Here is a 17,407-nt window from a genome sequence, read left to right on the forward strand (position 1 = left end):
AGTGCCCAACGCACAGAGCCCTTCCAGCTAGGAGAGGCTGACCTTTGCCTCTGAGTCGCCACACTGAGGCTCCCACAGCCGCTGGTGGCCCACAGCCTCCTTCCAAGGCTTCCTCTGGGAGCCCTAGCTTGTCTGGAGTGAGTAAACAGGAGAGCCAGGACTCCAGGCCAGTCCCCAGGGGCTTCAACAGAGCACGAAGGTGGACCCTTGTTAGCCTTGGAGACAGGGCGTGGGTGACCTGCTGCTCACCTCCCTCCTTATTAAGAGACTGTCATCGTGGCACCCAAGGCCTGTCGGTGTGTTGGGGAGGGGCGTACCAGTTCCCAGTTGTGCCTTTGGATTCCTCCTTCAGATCAAGGTAGGAGTCCTGTCCAGCGGAGTGACCAAGGCGGCCGCCGTCCTGGGAGGGAAGCCTCGGAGGTGTGTAGCCAGCGAAGCCCTGTGTTGCTGCTGTTGGCTTTTATGGTGTGCTGAGCCCTGCCCCTGAAGAGTTTGTGGGTGTTTTGTCTCTTGAAGTTGTTTCTGCTGGCCTGTTTCATCGGTGGCCTGTGGGAGGAGGGAGCTCTGGCTTGCTTTCTGCCTGGTGACGGTTCCCTGCTGGAAATGTCCGCCAGGCTCTTGCGTGAATGTCCACAAGTGCATTTGGCTGGCGTCTGGCTCATTACCCGCGGCCTTAGCAATGCACTCACTGCATTTCAAGGTGTCCTGACTATGGGGCCCAGGATTTTGGACTTCAGAAGCTCAGGTAAACATGACTTTTCACTGACTGAGATGCAGACAAGGGGGTTCGGGCCCCTCATGTTTCAACTAGCAACAGCCCCGTTCTCTTTGCAAAGTACTTGTCAAGCTTGCCGTTATCAAATGAGCTATTTTTTTATTCATAGCTTCTTTCCAAATAGCAGCTGGGCTCTTCTGGAAAACCCACAATTTGTATGTTTTGACTTTTTGTTCTGAGTGAGAGAGCTGTTGAGAGTGAGGTGGTGAAGTGAGTTGTGTATTTACATTCCTGTGGTTATCTGGTCTTGGTCTCTGTTCTCTGAGATTTACCTCCTGCTCCCGGCTTTTGCCCTGGAGGCACCACCCCATAGGAAGGTTAGTTCCTCATTCCTCAGCTATTGGGGTGCTTTCCCGGGTTGGGATTCTGCACCCGTGGGAGTCTGCGAGTCCTGCTGGGAATCCTTGCCCTGGGGGCCTCACTGAGAAGCCCCCCTCTTTAACAAAGTCAGAGCCCCATCCTCTTCACACAAATCGCTTTAACCTTCTCAGACAACCCCATTAATTTTTTCCTCATTAATTTTTAATGCAAATATCCAATTTAGATGAGCTGGAGTGGAGAGAATGCTTCCAGGAAGCGATCCCAGAGCTCCCTCACAGGACTTGGAGCCAATTTATTGTACAAATACTTAGAAACAGAAGAGGCTGGAGAAGAAAAGAATGACATCGACTTTATTGATGTAATGAGTTCTTATGTGAGGGGACCCTTGGGAGGGCCAGTGGTCCTGGAGGGACGTTGTTGGGCTTCCCTGTCACCATCTAACTAATCCGAGCTCAGCCTCTCGCTTCCTAGCTCAGAAAACGGCACCTTTGAAGATCACTGTCGCCACCCATATGCCTTTGCCACCCGAAACGCCGCTGGTCCTTTCTGACTGCAGTCGGCTGGCTGACCCAAATGCAGTGTGGGCGAGGCGACCTGTCGCCCGCGCAGGGCTGAGCTGGGTGATTTCTCATTCAGCCACACAGACCGCAGCAAGTTCATCTGCTCCCTTGAATGTTAAAACTTCTGCTGTGTCCCACTCGAGCCCTGGTCCGGAGCTTCTGCCATTGAAGTCTAATGGCATCAGAAGGGATGGGCAGATTGAAATTACCACTGCAACTTTTAAAAGAAGCATAAGGATGAATTCTTCCCTCTTCATCTTCTCCTCTGCACAGGGCTCTTTTATGTTGGAGGAACACTGGGGAGCTATACATTGTTAAGAAACAGATCTCAAGCTGACAGACACCCTCAGAGAAGGAAAGGGAACCTTTCAGTAGCAAAAGACTAAGCATCGTTTTTTAGCTTTCTTTTGGCCTCCATGTTTAAAATTTGCACAGGCTTCCTAATTGTCTTAATTACTGGGCTGGACAGATCCCTTCTCCGGCCTGGCCCGTCCAAGTTAGAGTGTGGACGTGCTTGACCTTCAGAAGCAGGCCTTTCCTCAGTGCGAGGGTCTCGAGGGTCTCGGTTTTTCTGAAGCCGGCGAAGAGGCGGCTGGGAACAGAGGTGGGAACTAGGAGCCAGCACATCTTGGCCTGCAGTGTGTAGTTACAGGACAGAATGAAGAGTGATAGTGGAGAGGGGTCGGAAGCAAGGTCCAGCAAATTCTGATGGCGGAGTCAGTGTGTCACTTGTTTCTAGAGGTGGTCTGTCCAGGTTCCTGGTTGAGATTCTGCTTGTCCTCCCGACAACGAGTAAAATTTCTCTGTGACGCATCAAGAATATAGAGATTTTATCTATACAGCTGGATTTTGGCTTCTCAGTGGGAAACATCTTCTCTTCCTCTTGTTTTACTCTTGTCTTTGCAGCGTCCAAGAGAAGCTGAAACCAGGAAGGAGGAAACAAGATCCTGAGAGACTTTTCTTGTTAAACTTTTGACTGATAAAAGGTCACTTTTTTTTTTTCCACTGACAGTATTTAGGATAGTATTTATGGGATAGTATTTAGAAGTTTTAGTAGTAAGAGAATTTACTTCTTCCCCAGGATTACCCACCCTTTCTCTGCTTTGTCAGATCTGGTAGATTTCTTTCTCCCTGGCATTGAGCAGTGAATCGTTCTAAATTTATTTCTCTATTATTCTGCCACTTCTACTTTTCCCTGAGAAGTGACACGGAAGAACACCTTAAGCTGTCAGTTGGAGCCTACTGGAATGATTTGGCCTTCGGGCCGCATTTCTAGGCGGCCCCAATCGGCCAATCAGGACGAGGCAGAGAAGGACCAGGCCCACTTTGCGCGCATGCGCGGTGCAGCACCATGCTGTGCTGTTTCTTGAATAAACTCGCATACTTACCCCAGTTACCGCCAATACCCCATTTTCTAGATAACTGAAGGTTCAACCGTTGAAATGATTTGGCCAAAGTGGCACAACTAGAAACAGACCGAACCAGAATCCTGGTTGGGCTCTGGCATTTACTTCTTCATCTCTTTGTAGAGCAGAAGAACAAGGCAGAGCTGGGAACCAGTCTGGTTGGGGAGGCAGCTTTCGAGTCTCTTGCGTGGCCCCCCACACTGCCTTGTCTTCAAATCCCTGGGGAAAGTAAGCGTCTGGGTTGCACTTAAGCTGAAATTCCTAAGTGCCATTTAAGAGTCTCTTCAACTGGAGCACATGGCTTTTATCCAAACAGAGACCTTGAAAGCTGGTAATCAAGCCTGGTCACATCTGCAGTTATTCCACCGCTAGCCCAAAAGTGGGGGAAGAGGGAGTTGGGGAACTGTTGTTTAGAAAGGAACAAGCACTGCACTTACAGACACCGGTCTCACTGCCTTCTGGAGTCGGCGCTGTTTTCACCCCCTGGGAACACAGAGTCATGAGCCATCATGTTCAGAAGGAAGCCTTGGTGTGTCATTGATCTGAGGTCTCAGTCAGGAGGAATCCCTTTCTTTCATTCTTGGGTATTTCTCCAAGTTTGTCAGCAGAACCTCTGTCCAATGACTTGCAAAATGCTCGCCCAGGGGACAGTCCTCTCTGTCCCTTGGTTACCCATTGCCTAATGGGGCTGTTGAATGTTGACTGTACTGGGTCATCCTCCAGCATTAGGCAACTTACGCATTTTGTTTGATGTTACAGATCAGCTCTCTCCTCCCCTCCATTCTGCCCTGTAAATTCACGCTGCAAATTAGATACCAGAAGACACCAGACAGCCCTGAGGCTACCAGAGCATAAACTCCCTTCCACAGGGCAGCTGGACTCCTGGAGCACAGCAGCTTTGGGGTTCATCACTGGTCGGCAACTAAAGCTAAACCAGACAATCCCTGCAGCAAGCTCAGCTCAGCCCCTTGGGCACAGATCTAACTGGAAGCTTGGTATAAGTGGAGCAAGAAGAATAGATGGGATGTTTGTTTTAAGACCTCTTTAAAGTCTAGTGGAGCCAGTTAGCATTTGATGTTAACTTAAAAAGAGAACTTGGATCCCAGTTTAGCCCCTAGCCCAGAGTGTTCACCAGCTCCAGTTGCCTCTGTCCAGAGCTTGGAAAGGAGTGACGGGGAAGAGGTCCCAGCTTGCTTGTCTTGACATATTTCAAAGCTTCCAAAGTCCCATGCCCTGAGGCCCTGGCCTCCTCCTGCTCTCTCCTTTGTTGGGACTGATAGGGAGGTTCTAGTACTGAGATAATAAAATACCGCTGCCTTCTGTTTCTTGAAGCGCACCTATTTGCTGGGGCTTTGGCTACAAGGAACAGGAAGCTCTGCTGTTCCTAACGGACTTGACTCCTAATGGACCAAGATTCAGAGTCAAATCCTGGTCCCCATGTCTCACTCCGTGTGGCTTGAGCTGTGTTCCCCCAGAAGATATGTTTGAATTCCCAACCCTGACACCTATCTGTAGATGGGTCAGTGCATCCCCTCAGGTGAGGGCCTGCCAGAGTAGGGCCAGCCCCGAATTCGGTGATGGAGTATGATGAAGGCAGAATTGGGGATGTGGCCCACCAGCCTGTGGATCCCACCCAGGGCTGGAAGAGTGAAAGGAAGGAATCTTCCCTGGAGTCTTGGAGGGACCAGGCCGGGGGACCAGTTCAGACTCTTGGGAGGGACTTTGAACTTGAAGCCTCCAGAACCGGAGGCCGGACCTGTGGACCTGTGAGCTGGGCTCCTGCCTGTTCTTTTCACACCTGAGTATGACTTTGCTCACAGTGGATTTGAAAAAGAGGAAAACAGCTCTAAGAAGACAGCTGACCTGTTGCTTGTTTCTCTCTCATCTACTTCCGTCAGCATGTCAGCATCGTAGGAAGGGGTGGCCAGTGAGGGGACATGTGTGGTGCTGGGGCAGGAACGTTCTAGAAGGTTAAGGAAAAGCGCTTCACGTAAGAGTTAATTTGGGGGCCTGAGATCACTGGCTGGGCTGTGAGAGATAGTTTCTTGGCAACGAGTCTCAGTGGTGCTTTCCGGGCAGGCAGAGATGAGCATTGGGCTGGGGTTTACCTTCACACTCCTGGGTGTCGGGGCGTCCGGGTAGGCGTGGGGGTCTTCCCCTCCCTGGAAGGCCCGTGTGCAGGTCGCTTCAGAGCCCACGCCACATGGGCCTGCAGGGCGCCCGGAGTGTCTGGTGGGTTATTTGTACCTGGCTGGGTATTTTGTTTTGTTTTCATGTTTCACTTGGTAACTGTAAATTATTTCAATGATGAACCTATTCCTTTCCTGAAGTCACTTTCAAGACAAAAATAAGTGTCAGGAGGGCCATGACACTTCTGCCCCTGGTGGCCACTCTCGCTTTTCCACCCAGTGGCCGGGCGGCACAGAGCTGCCCCTGCACCTTGCACCCCGTGTCCAGGAGAGCCCGCGTTCTCTCTTCTTTGGGGGGGAGAGGAGAGCCCCAGGAGGAGGACCAGGGAACGCTCACGCCACCCCAACCTTCCCTGCTGACCCTTTCACGGCCAGGCTGTCCTCAGGGCTCTGTCACTTGGTCTGGGTAAACACAGCCCTCCTGCCTGCCACACGCTTGACGTTTTTATGTCAGGAGGCGGCTTTCCCTCAGACGGGGCCGGGGCTCTGTGCCCCTGCCAGGTGGACTGGTGGAAACTACTGTCTACTTTCTCATCTTGCAGGATGTTCCTCAGGAGTCCGGTTGGGGGCTGTGGGCCGTGACACTGATGGCTATTTAGCTTTGCACGCAGACTGGTAGCTTTGTGTGTTTATTTCCACTGAGGTGGAAGAGTAGCACAAGCTGGCAACTTATGCAACAGGAGTGTGTTGTCTCACAGTCTGAGCTGGACCCCGGGTCTAGACAGGCTTGGTTTCTCCTGAGGGCAGTGTGGGACACTCCCTTGCAGGTCTTCCCCCGGCTCCAGGTGGCTTGCTGGACATCGTCGGCGCCTGTCTTGTGGGACTGTGGCTGTGGCTGCCAGGGCCGGCTCTGTGTCCACGCTCCGTGTCACACTAGAAGGGGCTCCACCCTGGCCCAGTGATTTTCGTCTTCACTAATTACATCTGCAGGGACACTATTTCCAAACATTCCGGGGTACTAAGTCTAGGACTTCAAAACACGAATTGCTGGCAGACACATCCAGGGTGTAGATTTTCTTCTGCATCTTTCAGGCATCAATGCATTTCTCTGACTGGAAAGACTTGAACTCACCACCAGATATAGGCAAGCAGAATATTTTCTAAAAGGGATATGGATGTGAAGCAGAAACGGACTTCTGCCAGACGTAGGGCTGTTCTTTCCTACTTGACTTGATTTAAAACTAATGAAACAATATCTGTCTAGGGTGGCAAGATAGCAAATCTGACAGATTAGAAGTGTAAAATAGTGGGCCCTCCCTGGTGGCGCAGCAGGTTAAAGCACTGCACTGAGAAGCTTAAGCCACTTCTGCATGAGTTCTATTCCCGCCTGCCCCGGAGGTGATCACATGGTGCAGCAGACCTCTCCTGACCTGCCCGCTGCTCCCCTCAGCAGTGTACTTCGTCCATCTGCCTGTTCTGCTCCCCACTCTGTCTCTGGTGAATCCTCTCACCTCCCCTGAGCCTCTGGACTGTACCCCAGTTCTGTATGCACAAATAAATAAATCTTTAAAAAAAAAAGAAGCATAAAATAGAATGAATACTCGGATCCCTTCCCTCATTCTCAGTTCTACCACGAGGAAACACATATCATCTGTCTGGTAGTTATTTTTATACAATTTTCCGAGGGCGCGCGCACACACACACACATTTAAGTTCTAACCAATTTCAGTCCTTTGATCATAAGGTCTGTAGATTACTCTGCAGCTATTCTTCATTGCACAGTGTTTCATAGGTGTCTCCCCTGGTGGGGTAACGCCAGCTCGTTGCTTTTAGTATCTTCTGTAGATTCTGTGGTGGAACAGACGTGATTTGTGAAGCTTTCCCCCATAAATAATACTGCCTTAAGCATATTACTTATGTGTGCTTGTTTTCTTTAGGCTGAACTCTCCAAATTGGAATTGCTGAATCCAACAGCAAATATATTTTAAATTTAAATAACTGTCACTGAGAGCCATTGTTGAGACTTTTGTTTTTTCTTTTTTTTAAATCAGAAGTTCATATGATTTTGACAAGCATTCAAACATTATCATTTCCTGGAAAAAAGGATAATATTTTCAGCCAAATGATTCTGGAACAATTGGATATCCACACACAAAAGAGACATTAACAACAAATTTCATACTTGCATGTGTCCACAAAAATTAATCAAAATGTATCATCAACCTATGTGCAAAACCTAAAACCATGAAACTTCTGGATAAAAATGGCAGAAAATCTTTCTGACTTTGTATATGTCTGTGCAAACATTGTCACTACCAAGATGATGAACAAATCTTTCAGATCCCAAATTTTCTTTGGGCTGGCAAAGATTTCTTAGAGTAATAACAAAAACATGTTTGATAAAAGAAAAATTGGACTCCATTTAAACAAAAAACGTATGTTCCTGAAAAGCTATTTATAAAAGAGTGAAAAAACAAGACAGCCTGGGAGAAACATGCTTGCATTCACACATCTGTGGGGAAGGTCTTACATCCAGGGCATATAAAGGGCTCTGAGAAGCCCACAATAAGGTAAACAACCTGACTTTAAAAAGTGGGCAAATGATTCGAGTAAAGTAGTTACCTGGACAAGAGACGGGCACAGGAGAGGGTGTACAGCCTCGTTACTCATTGGGAAAATGCAGATTAGAACCACACAGCAATAGACTTCGCAATGATAGAACAGGTAAGATTAAAAAAATCTCTGACCACACGAATTTGGATGTGGAGGAATCACAGGGATGCAAAGTCCCTGAAAGCAGATTAGTAGTTGCTGATTTGCATGGGAGGAAAAGGTGTGCGAAGGGTGGGAGGACACTGGGGAGTGAAGGATACATACAATACTTGATTATGGTGATGCTGTTATGGGCTTCTACTGTGTCCGGACTAACCAGGCTGTGCCGCTGGTGACATGTCAGCTGCCCTCTGCAGAGCTGTCACTGAGTGTGTGATGTTTGCGTTGTGGGCAGGCTCAGGGCTGGGTGCTGGAGAAACTGGACAGTACTTGGCTAGTGCCCTCATTTCTGAAAATCCTTAGTAGTTTTCCAATTTTTAAGAGATTTATTTCTGCATACAGAACTGGGGTACAGGCCAGAGGGGCAGGGGTGGTGAGAGGGACTCACCAGACACAGAGTGGGGAGCAGAAAAGGCAGATCTACGAAGTACACTGCTGAGGGGAGCAGCGGGTGGGCCAGGAGAGGTCTGCCATGCCATGTGGTCACCTCCGGGGCAGGCGGGGATCGAACTCATGCTAAAGTGGCTTGAGCTTCTCAGTGCTGTGCTGAAACCTGCTGCGCTACCAGGGAGGGCCCAGTAGTTTTCCATTTTTAAGTGAGTGTTCATATCCTTACCCAGAATATAGATAATGGACTTTATCTTTTTTCAGAATTCCAGTCTCTCCTTCTAAAATATTTTAAAGTGGAAGTCACATTGCATCACAACATTGGATATGCTTCCGTGTGCATTGCTGAGAATCACCATTTACGAATTCTTCATCAAACTCAGCACCGACAGTCCCCTGCTAACCTTGACTGGAGAGTTGTCCCCTCGCCTCAGTTTACTCCTTTCCCTTTTGTTTTCTCTAGCCACTGACTGGTCTGTAGCCCCAAAGTGTATTTTTTTTTTAAATTCTCTCACACAACTGTTTGTGTTCTCTGTGGACTCTATATGAGTGACAGTTCTTCATTTTAGTTCTTGCAGTGATATTTTTCATCCTTCTCAGTTTGCCTGAGGATCTCAGTGAATGAGTAGCTGACCTAGAGAAGACATTCAGAGTGGAAATTTCTAGTTGCTGTCTGTGGACCTTCCTCTTGCAGGATGCTCCTTTTTGCTCTTACTCCCACTGGTTCTCAACTTTTCCTAACAGGTTGGTTTCCAGCTGACTTCCCCAGCTTGGTCCTCCGACCCATTTTCTTCTCTAGAGCCCAACACTGGCTCTGGACTAGTAACCAGGAACGTCGGGAGCTTTTGCTGTTGAAGAGGGGAGTTTCCAAGATGGCGGTCCTGGGCCTGTCCAGGCCACATTCTTGTTCCAGGACAGAAGTCACAGAGTGATGTATCTTATAGCACTGCAGATGGGTGGAGATAACAGGTCTGCAGCTCTGGGATGTGGGCTTTTTAGGAAATAATTCATTTTCCTAAGAATTTAGACAGCATGCAGAAATTTCAACAGTGGCCATTGAACTGTGGTAAAATCTGTTGAAAAACATTCATAAAAATAACTTGAGGCCCTCCCTGGTGGCGCAGCGGGTTAAAGTACAGCACTAAGAAGCTAAAGCCACTTCCGCATGAGTTCGATTCCTGCCTGCCCCGGAGGTGACCCACAGGGCGCGGCAGACCTCTCCTGACCCGCCCGCTGCTCCCCTCAGCAGTGTACTTCGTCGATCTGCCTGTTCTGTGCCCCACTCTGTCCCTGGTGAATCCTCTCACCCTCCGCATCTCTAGCCTGTACCCCAGTTCTGTATGAATAAATAAATAAATCTTTTAAAAAAAATAACTTGAAACTTGTTTGAAAATGTTTTCTCCTCAAGGAGGAAAACTGGAGGCTTTCGACTTGTCCAGTAAAGGGTAAGGCATGAAGACTTTGTTTAGTACATTTATAAGGACATCGTGTGGCTATTGGCTGAGTGGAGGTCGAGGTCCTGTTGAAGTGGTGGGGGCAGAAATGATTACCAGGGACAGCAGGCACATGCCCGTAGTCTCCTAGTAAACCAGGGCATGTGGTCACCTCCAGGAAGGGCAAGTAAAATGCTAGACATCTGCTCCTACCGGAGAAACATCCTTGAGGGGGTGAGGGCACTGAGCCCTGAAACCCCCCACTGAAAAGCTTCCTATAACTTTAACTCCTCAAATCTGAGAATAACTTTTGATTCTCCTAAAACTGAATAGCCTGCTGTTGATTGTTGATTATCAATAACATGCCAATCTGGTAACATTTAGTTACCTTATCTGCTACATGCATTACATATTGTATTCTTACAATAAAGGAAGCTCAGGAAAAGAAAATGTTTAGAAAACCTTAAGGAAAAGGAATTTCCAGTGTGGGGTTATATTTATCAATACCCTGTGTTGAAGTCATCTGTTCGCGAGAAAATCTGAGTCTATGTGAACTCACACAGCTCAAACCTGCGTTGTTCGAGAATCAGTTTATTCACATTGGGGACGAAGGAAGAAAATGAAACAGATTGTGGAGAAAAACAGCAGATGGGCAGAAAGGTCTGGGAAGTCGCCGCCAAGGGGGTGAAGAACATGCACCCAGAAAGGAAGCAGCAGGGCAGAGAGCAGAAAACCCAGCACCACCACGTGCCTCAGTGAGCCCCGAGTCGTTGGCTGAGTGTTTTGTGGTGGGAACCGCTGTTGGCTGGGGACACGCGACTCTCAGAGTGGCGAGGTCAGGTCTCTGCTCGGCACGGAGGCTGAGTGGTCAGCTCCGTTGGGGAGGACAGTCTTTGCAGCTGAAGACCCTGGGAACTTTAAGGGGAAAGTGGCAGATAGAAAGCCACAGAGGTGGACCATGTGAGGGAGTGCGAGGTGACGAGAGAGAACATTTCTTCAGGCTACCTGTCCGGTTACTTGAGGCCCCCATGGGCTATGGAAGAGTGGAAAAACCTGGGGGTCTGAATCAGGCCCCTGGACTACAAATCTTGGCTGGTTCATTTCCTAGAGGTCACTGAGGGTCTCTGATCTGTTATATTCTCCACTACAGGATGGAGATAATCACACTGACCTCCTGACTATTAGTTGAGAGGGAGCTTCCCGTGGCAGCTGCATTTTATGGGGACTCGTGCTCATTTCTGCTCCTTCACCCTCGGGGTGAATGAGGAACAGCAGCAGAGCGATGCCGAGCCCGGTGGGCTTTAGAAATGTGGTGTTTCCCACTGTGGTTTTTTTTTTTTTCCTTCCCCCTGATCCCTTATGCTCCTGCCTTGAGTGAAGCCATATGGTATTTTTCTTTTTCTTTCTGGCTTATTTCACTAACCTCCATCCATGTTGCTGCAAAAGGCATGAGTTTATCTTTTTTGATTGCTGAGTAATATTCCATCATGTATATGTACCACAACTATAAACCAGACATTCTACAGGGGTGGCGAGGGGAACTGGGGCGGGAAGAGCACACGGGACTGTGGTGATGGCGCACGGTGAATTGGTGGTGGGAAGTCCCTGGGGATTATAATGGTGTTTCCCCGAGTCTGTCAACGGAGCACACATTTATTTAGTTCCCTGCTCCTGTGGTTTGCCACTATGTGGGTGGGAAGTACCAGGTGAAGCTCGGGAGTCTGCCTTCCTGCAGGACTGAAGGCTTTGGTGCCGCCGTGCCCTGGGGGTCCCATGTGAGGACAGGAGCTCATTCCTGCCTTTCCTCCGGGAGCCTGCCAGGGTCCAGGATACTTCTGCACAGGACTTGAACTTCCTTCAGCTGACAAGCTGTGGGTCTGGGGCTTGGCTCTAGCTTACAGATTGTTTCCTTTGGCTCCTTCAGTGTGTATAAAAACTTTACAGATTAGTCTCCAGAACTGAAAACTTAGAGGCATTTGTAAGGAAATCTGGACTTTCCAATTCTCCAAAAAATTAGAGGGTCAAACCACAGTGGGCCTGGATTCTCACAGAGTGAGCACGAACAGCTGCTCTTCCACTTGGATGGGGTGTGGCCTCCCTCTCCTCCCGGGTCTCACGGAGGATGTCTCACTCACTCACCCCACCACACTGCACCCTGAAGGTGCTCGTGTCGGGACCCTCATCGCGTCCGGCTCCTGCCACGAACTGTCGGGTGAACCAAATCCCAAGTCGACCTAGGGCTGGAATCAGGAGTCCATCTTTGGTCTTCTGATTCTTAACCTCCCAGGTGATAATGATAATGTGACTGGGTTTGCTTATTTAGCACCGGCTGTTTGCTCTCTGGGTGCAACCTGGCAGCCTCTTCAGCTGCCTTGAGTTAGTTTTTCTCCCGTTTTGGGGTGACTGGAGTGGGAAGATGCCGGCAGCCCTTTGCTTCTGGCAGACAGGTGCTCAGGAGCTGGAAGGGGCATTGTCCATGCAGTTGTCCAGTCTGGGGCCTGCGGGAGGGCGTCCAGGCAGGAGGGGCGGCTCCCTCTACGCTTGCTCGGTGCAGAGTGCTGTTTTTCTTTATCCCACACCAGGCAACTAGAATTTCTCATTGTTATGGAATTGGCTCATTTGGTGGATTTTTACTGCCAAACACTGAATGTGATTGCTTCCAAAAGGGGGAAATTTATAGGGTGGAGAGTAGTTTTTAATTTAATGGATTTTAACATTTTCCTCAGAGATGATCGACCTATTCAAATGCTATTTCAGGAAACTCAAACCGAAAGACATCTGTCACGGTGGTGATACCTCTGTCATTTAGAGGATACACTTATATTTTTATTCTATGTTTACATTTTAAGATTCTCTGTTTCTGCTAGAGAGCACTAAAGCGTTTTGCAGGCCTTTCCCGGTCACCTTGGGGCAGGTGTGCTGCCACTTTACTGAACTGAGATGTGCTGTTCTCCTCGCCTCTGCCCGTTTCCTCCAGGGGTTTGGGATTCTGATTATATTTAGCATCAAAGTGCTTGGAATTGATTCAGAAAGTGACTTACACTATAAAACAGGGGATTAGACCCCCCATCCTTAACCGGCACTCTTGGTTCCTAAAAGCCCAAGCTCTGTGCATCCTGGCGCCCAGGTTCCCATCATGCCTCTGGTTAATTAATTGTAGGTTTGAAAGTTGCCTATTGAGCCCACATATGGCTCCCTTTTGGTAACGTTGATGAATGTTATTGCTAATTGTTCAAAAACTATTACTCACATGCCCACACGGAGAGGTAGTAGGTCTATTATCTACTCACTTGTTAGTCTGGCCAGGGCAGCCCAGTCCACGCCAGGCCAGTCTAACGCAGTGCAATCCAGTGCACTCTAATCTGCTTTTCCTCTTGTACCTTTTAAGCCAGAATTTCATACAAAATGGTTTCTATTTCCCTACTGTCCAGGGGTAGGACTCCGCAGCAGCCAGAAGGTGGGAAGTCTAAAATTCGAGGCCAATGAAAAAGCTCAGAACATACGGGTTTATGTTAGGTTCTTATGTATTTTGGAGGTTAGCTTTTGGAGAGCCAAAAAAAATTATTCACATGCTGTTGAAGTACTCTTGGTAAAAGAGAACTACCATCGAAACATCACAAGTTGGGAACAAAACCCTGACGCTGGTCATGCCAGGAAAGGAGGGACTTAGATGCATTTGAAAGACCGGGAGTGAGAGGAGTGACTTTCACCGCATCTAAAGCTGTCTCTGGAGCTGCCTTGCAGCCTAGCAGCAAGGAGAGACACCTGACTTTCGCTTCGACCTTCATTACCTGGTAGTAGAGCCGGTATCGGCATCTCTGGGCTCCCCGGCTTTTTCCTAACTAGAAGACCTTGAGCGCTTCCCCGTGGTTCTTTATATGGGACCTCATAACACAGCCTGCTGGGCAACTACGTTCGTTGTAGTTTTTGCCGATGCTGTCCTTAGAACTTGAGAAAATAAACAATTCAGCAGGAATGCCAGGGTTGTTTATGTGGAAGATGAAGACGATAGCTGTGGTTTTTCTGCCCAGCTCCACTCCCCATCTTCTTCCTGGTAATAGCACCCAGATCTCACTTGTGGAGACTATTCCCCCGTGCCACTTGCCAGCCCTCATTTCTAGGGATAGCTCCATCAATATGCCCTCCTCCTGCTAAGGGGTTGGTTCGTGCCGCCAACGGCTACATGAGTCAGAAGCCTCCCCCAGGAGGCGGACACCTGGGCAGGGTCACGAAGTCTGAGCCTCTCCCCACCCCTCGGTGGAGACGCCAGTCCTGGACCCGGGATCTGCTCGGAGCTTCCACCTCGCCCACTCTGCTGTGAGCCAGCAATTGCTTCCCCTGTTCCAGGGAGCTAGAATTGGTGTCAACTGCTTGCAACGACAGCACGCAGATTGACAGATAGTTAGAATTTTCCTTGAACCCACTGTTGTTCAGTCCTTGACTTCCATTCCACAGGAAGTGCTGTGCAGAGCAGAGCAAGAAGAGGGGGGGCGATGCCCCAGGGTCTCCAAGGTGCCTGCTGGAAGCCCACAGCTCACACACGGTCTCCTGTGGGCACATTTCCCCTGGGAGGCGGAGAAAGGATGCAAACACACTCCTCCCCCACCTTATCCCCCGAACTTCTTACGTACATGCCTCCCTTTAGTGCCACTGAACAAAAATAATCTTAATTATCTGTAGTCTTGGCCCACAGCCTCCTTGTTCTGGCTCGCTGTTGGAGAAAGATTTTTGTCCTCATTGTTTATAAGGGTGTAACCCCGCTCTTGACATCTGCTCGAAATCTGAAGGTTTTTATAACTTGGACGCCGCTCTCACCTTCCTCCCAGTCTCAGCACTGAAAAAAGCAGTGTCATTTTAAGGAATGATGCCATTACTGCACCCAGAAGAATGGAAGTAGGTTTTGGTATGCGTGATGGGGTGAACCCCACTTGTGTCTGCGTCTGCAGCAGAAATGCTGTCGGGGATATTAGCAGCTGTTTTGGCTAAAACAGCCGAAAAGACCTGCTCTTTGAGCCTCCGTTCTTGAGAAACATGTGTAAGTGGTCGTTAAAAATGTGAATGGCGCCTTAAGTTCACTCTAGGACAATGTGGATTCTTTAGCCCAGAAAGTTAAATACCTCCAACTTTGGCAGTCCTGACCTTCGGAGCAGTTCCCTAGCCTTCAAGACCTGCCTGCCACTTTGATTTAATACAAGGCAGAAATCTTCAAAACAAAGCTCTCTGGGTCCAGGAAAGCTCATCTGGCAGCGGTTAGCTGGGTCCCACCCCCCGCCCCCTTCCCCATCCCCACCCACTCGTCTTTTCTCTAGGAGCTCGATGCTTGCAGCAAGTGAATGGCTTTGCAAAAGTGCAAATTTGGGAACGTGTTGTACAACCAAAGGAAATTCAAATTAGTATTCTGCCTGTGGGGATTTCCAGGGGGCAACTGAAATGATACTTAAATATTCATGTATAGAGCACAGCCCATCTCTGTTTTAGGTTGTTGGCAGACCGACCATACAGCTCTGGTTTTCCGGAAGTGAGAGGGTCTAGAAGAATAGAATCTAAAAGCCCTGCTCCTGGACACTACCTTCCCTCCGCTGTGCTCATGGTAAACTGCACCGCTCCACGCTCGGCTCTTCACTCCTTGGCCCTGGGAGCTGGCGTTGCTCCTCATAACGTAATTTAATGCCCTGCTTGAGCAGAGGCTGACCCGCCAGACTGTGTGTGCTCCGCGCGGGAGGGCATGTTGCTGGCAGGGCCCTGGGAGCAGGGAGGCATTCAATGAAACTTGGAGGGAAGCTTGTAGAAATAAAACTGAATTTGCAGGGCTCTCCACACACAAGGGAGACTTGCTGTGTGATTCGGGGTCACATCTGTCTCCTCTCTCTTTTTGACCCTCTTCCTGTCTGGCTTCTCTTCTCCATTTCTCCCAGCTCTTAGTGGAAAATTCTTAAATTTCTTTGAATTCTAGCTGCAGAATTGGGCATTTTGCCTCGCTGTCCCAAGAGGCATCTCGCCCCTTCTTTTGCCATCTTCCATTTCTAGGGCTCTAGGTGCTTGCTGGGCTGGAAGTCACAGCTGAATTGGGAAAAACCAAATCTGGCTGTTGATTCACAATCATCGCTTTTGCAGAGGTCGTTATTTCCCCCTTTTTTCTGACTCTTCTTGTTTGGCTTATGGTGAAGAGGCATTATCCTTGCAGTAGGTGATCATCCAAATTCATTCTTGGGTTGTGAACGAAGAGAACACCTGGATGCATTTGGGTTCAGGGACGGTAAGGAATGGACATATTGTTGATTTCTTATAAAATGCTGGAAAGACTCGATCCTGGAGTGTAGCAGCACCTACTTCCATGGGGTGAGGACCTGGCCCCACTTGCTTGGTTTTTACTTCATCACTGGCCATCCAAAGAGGAAATTTAACCTTGATTTGGAACTGTTAGTGGCAGCTGGTTACTAAAAAGTAGTTGACAGAAAAAAATATTTTTCATCCCTTGTAATTATTTGGGCATCTCGGAGTCTGGGGAATTTTTATGTAGCATAACACTTTCCTAAGTGTTAGTATGTTTTTTTTTTTTTTTTAATATCTCTGTATAAATAGGAGCAGAAGCCTGCCTGAGAAATGTAAGGTTTCGAGATTAAGGTGGGCCAAAGCCCAAGGCAGAACCGTGGCTTTCTTGGAGCTCATGTCTGTGGTAACCCCAGCAGTAGGCTGGTGGGGCAGCGGCTCAGGCCAGGTTCCTCGAGTGGGGACTGTCTCTTGACCTTCGCACCCAGGCTACTGGGTGGTCATTCCGGGACACCTGTAAGCTCTCTGTGCGGTGTGTTTTTGCTTTGCGTGAAGGTGACATACGGAGCTACGGCTGCTTTTCATATTTGATGTGCTTTCTTAAAAGGAATATTTAAATTCCTTTGATTCACTAGGCTTTGGGCTTTTGATATTTTCATTTACTGAATACCACGGTACTGTGATTGGGCCTATAACATTTTAGACTTAACGAGGATTGGGATGCTGGAGAGAGCCGGGGCGGGAGGTGTGGTTCGTGCTGCTGACAGAGGCTGCCGGGACTGGATGCGGTGGAGGCTGCTGGTGCTTTCTCCTGGGCTTTCCTGTCAACTGTGTACGGACAGTTGTTTATAAAACAACCATAAAATCAAGTGTTTATTGTTGTTTTATTTTTTTGGGGGGGAGCCTAATGTCTAAGGTGCAGCTTAAGAAGTGGCCCCTTTGCTCATCAGGAAGGCTCGAATGGGTTCAGTACGAAGTGGGCCATTGTTGCTGTGGATGAAACTTCCATCTTCAGACTCTGGGAAGGGCCAGAGTCTTATTAGGAAAATGAATATTCCATTAAACCCTGTCCAGTACAGTTCGAATATCTTTTTTTGGGACAAGAGCTGATGTTTTAAGTGGGCACATTTCGCCCCAATCTGAGCAAGAGTTCTGTTAGCGAGCACAAGGCACCATCTCCACCACTGGTGCTCAATTCAAAACAGTGGCAGATGTGGGCCACAGCACCTGCAAATTTTGTGTGTGTGTTTTTTTAAGATTTTATTTATTTATGCATATAGAACTGGGGTACAGGCCAGAGGTGCAGGGGCAGTGAGAGGATTCACCAGAGACAGAGTGGGGAGCAGAATAAGCA

General features: G+C 48.7%; 1 protein-coding gene across 2 annotated transcripts in view; it reads left to right on the plus strand.

The window, feature by feature from the left end:
* Nucleotides 1–339: 339 nt before the first annotated feature.
* The window catches only part of PID1 (phosphotyrosine interaction domain containing 1), a 197,564-nt gene continuing 180,496 nt past the window's right edge, over nucleotides 340–17,407 (plus strand). Inside the window, exon 1 of one of the 2 annotated variants that reach the window (XM_012728534.1) lies at nucleotides 340–358. The gene's annotated coding sequence lies outside the window, so the exon portion shown is untranslated. Of the gene's footprint in view, nucleotides 359–678; nucleotides 746–17,407 lie in introns of those variants that run through there. The other variant, XM_012728530.1, reaches the window with a different exon arrangement.

This window comes from Condylura cristata, unplaced genomic scaffold (genome assembly GCF_000260355.1).
Source record: "Condylura cristata isolate star-nosed mole 26May11 unplaced genomic scaffold, ConCri1.0 scaffold00002, whole genome shotgun sequence".
Classification (NCBI taxonomy): domain Eukaryota; kingdom Metazoa; phylum Chordata; class Mammalia; order Eulipotyphla; family Talpidae; genus Condylura; species Condylura cristata.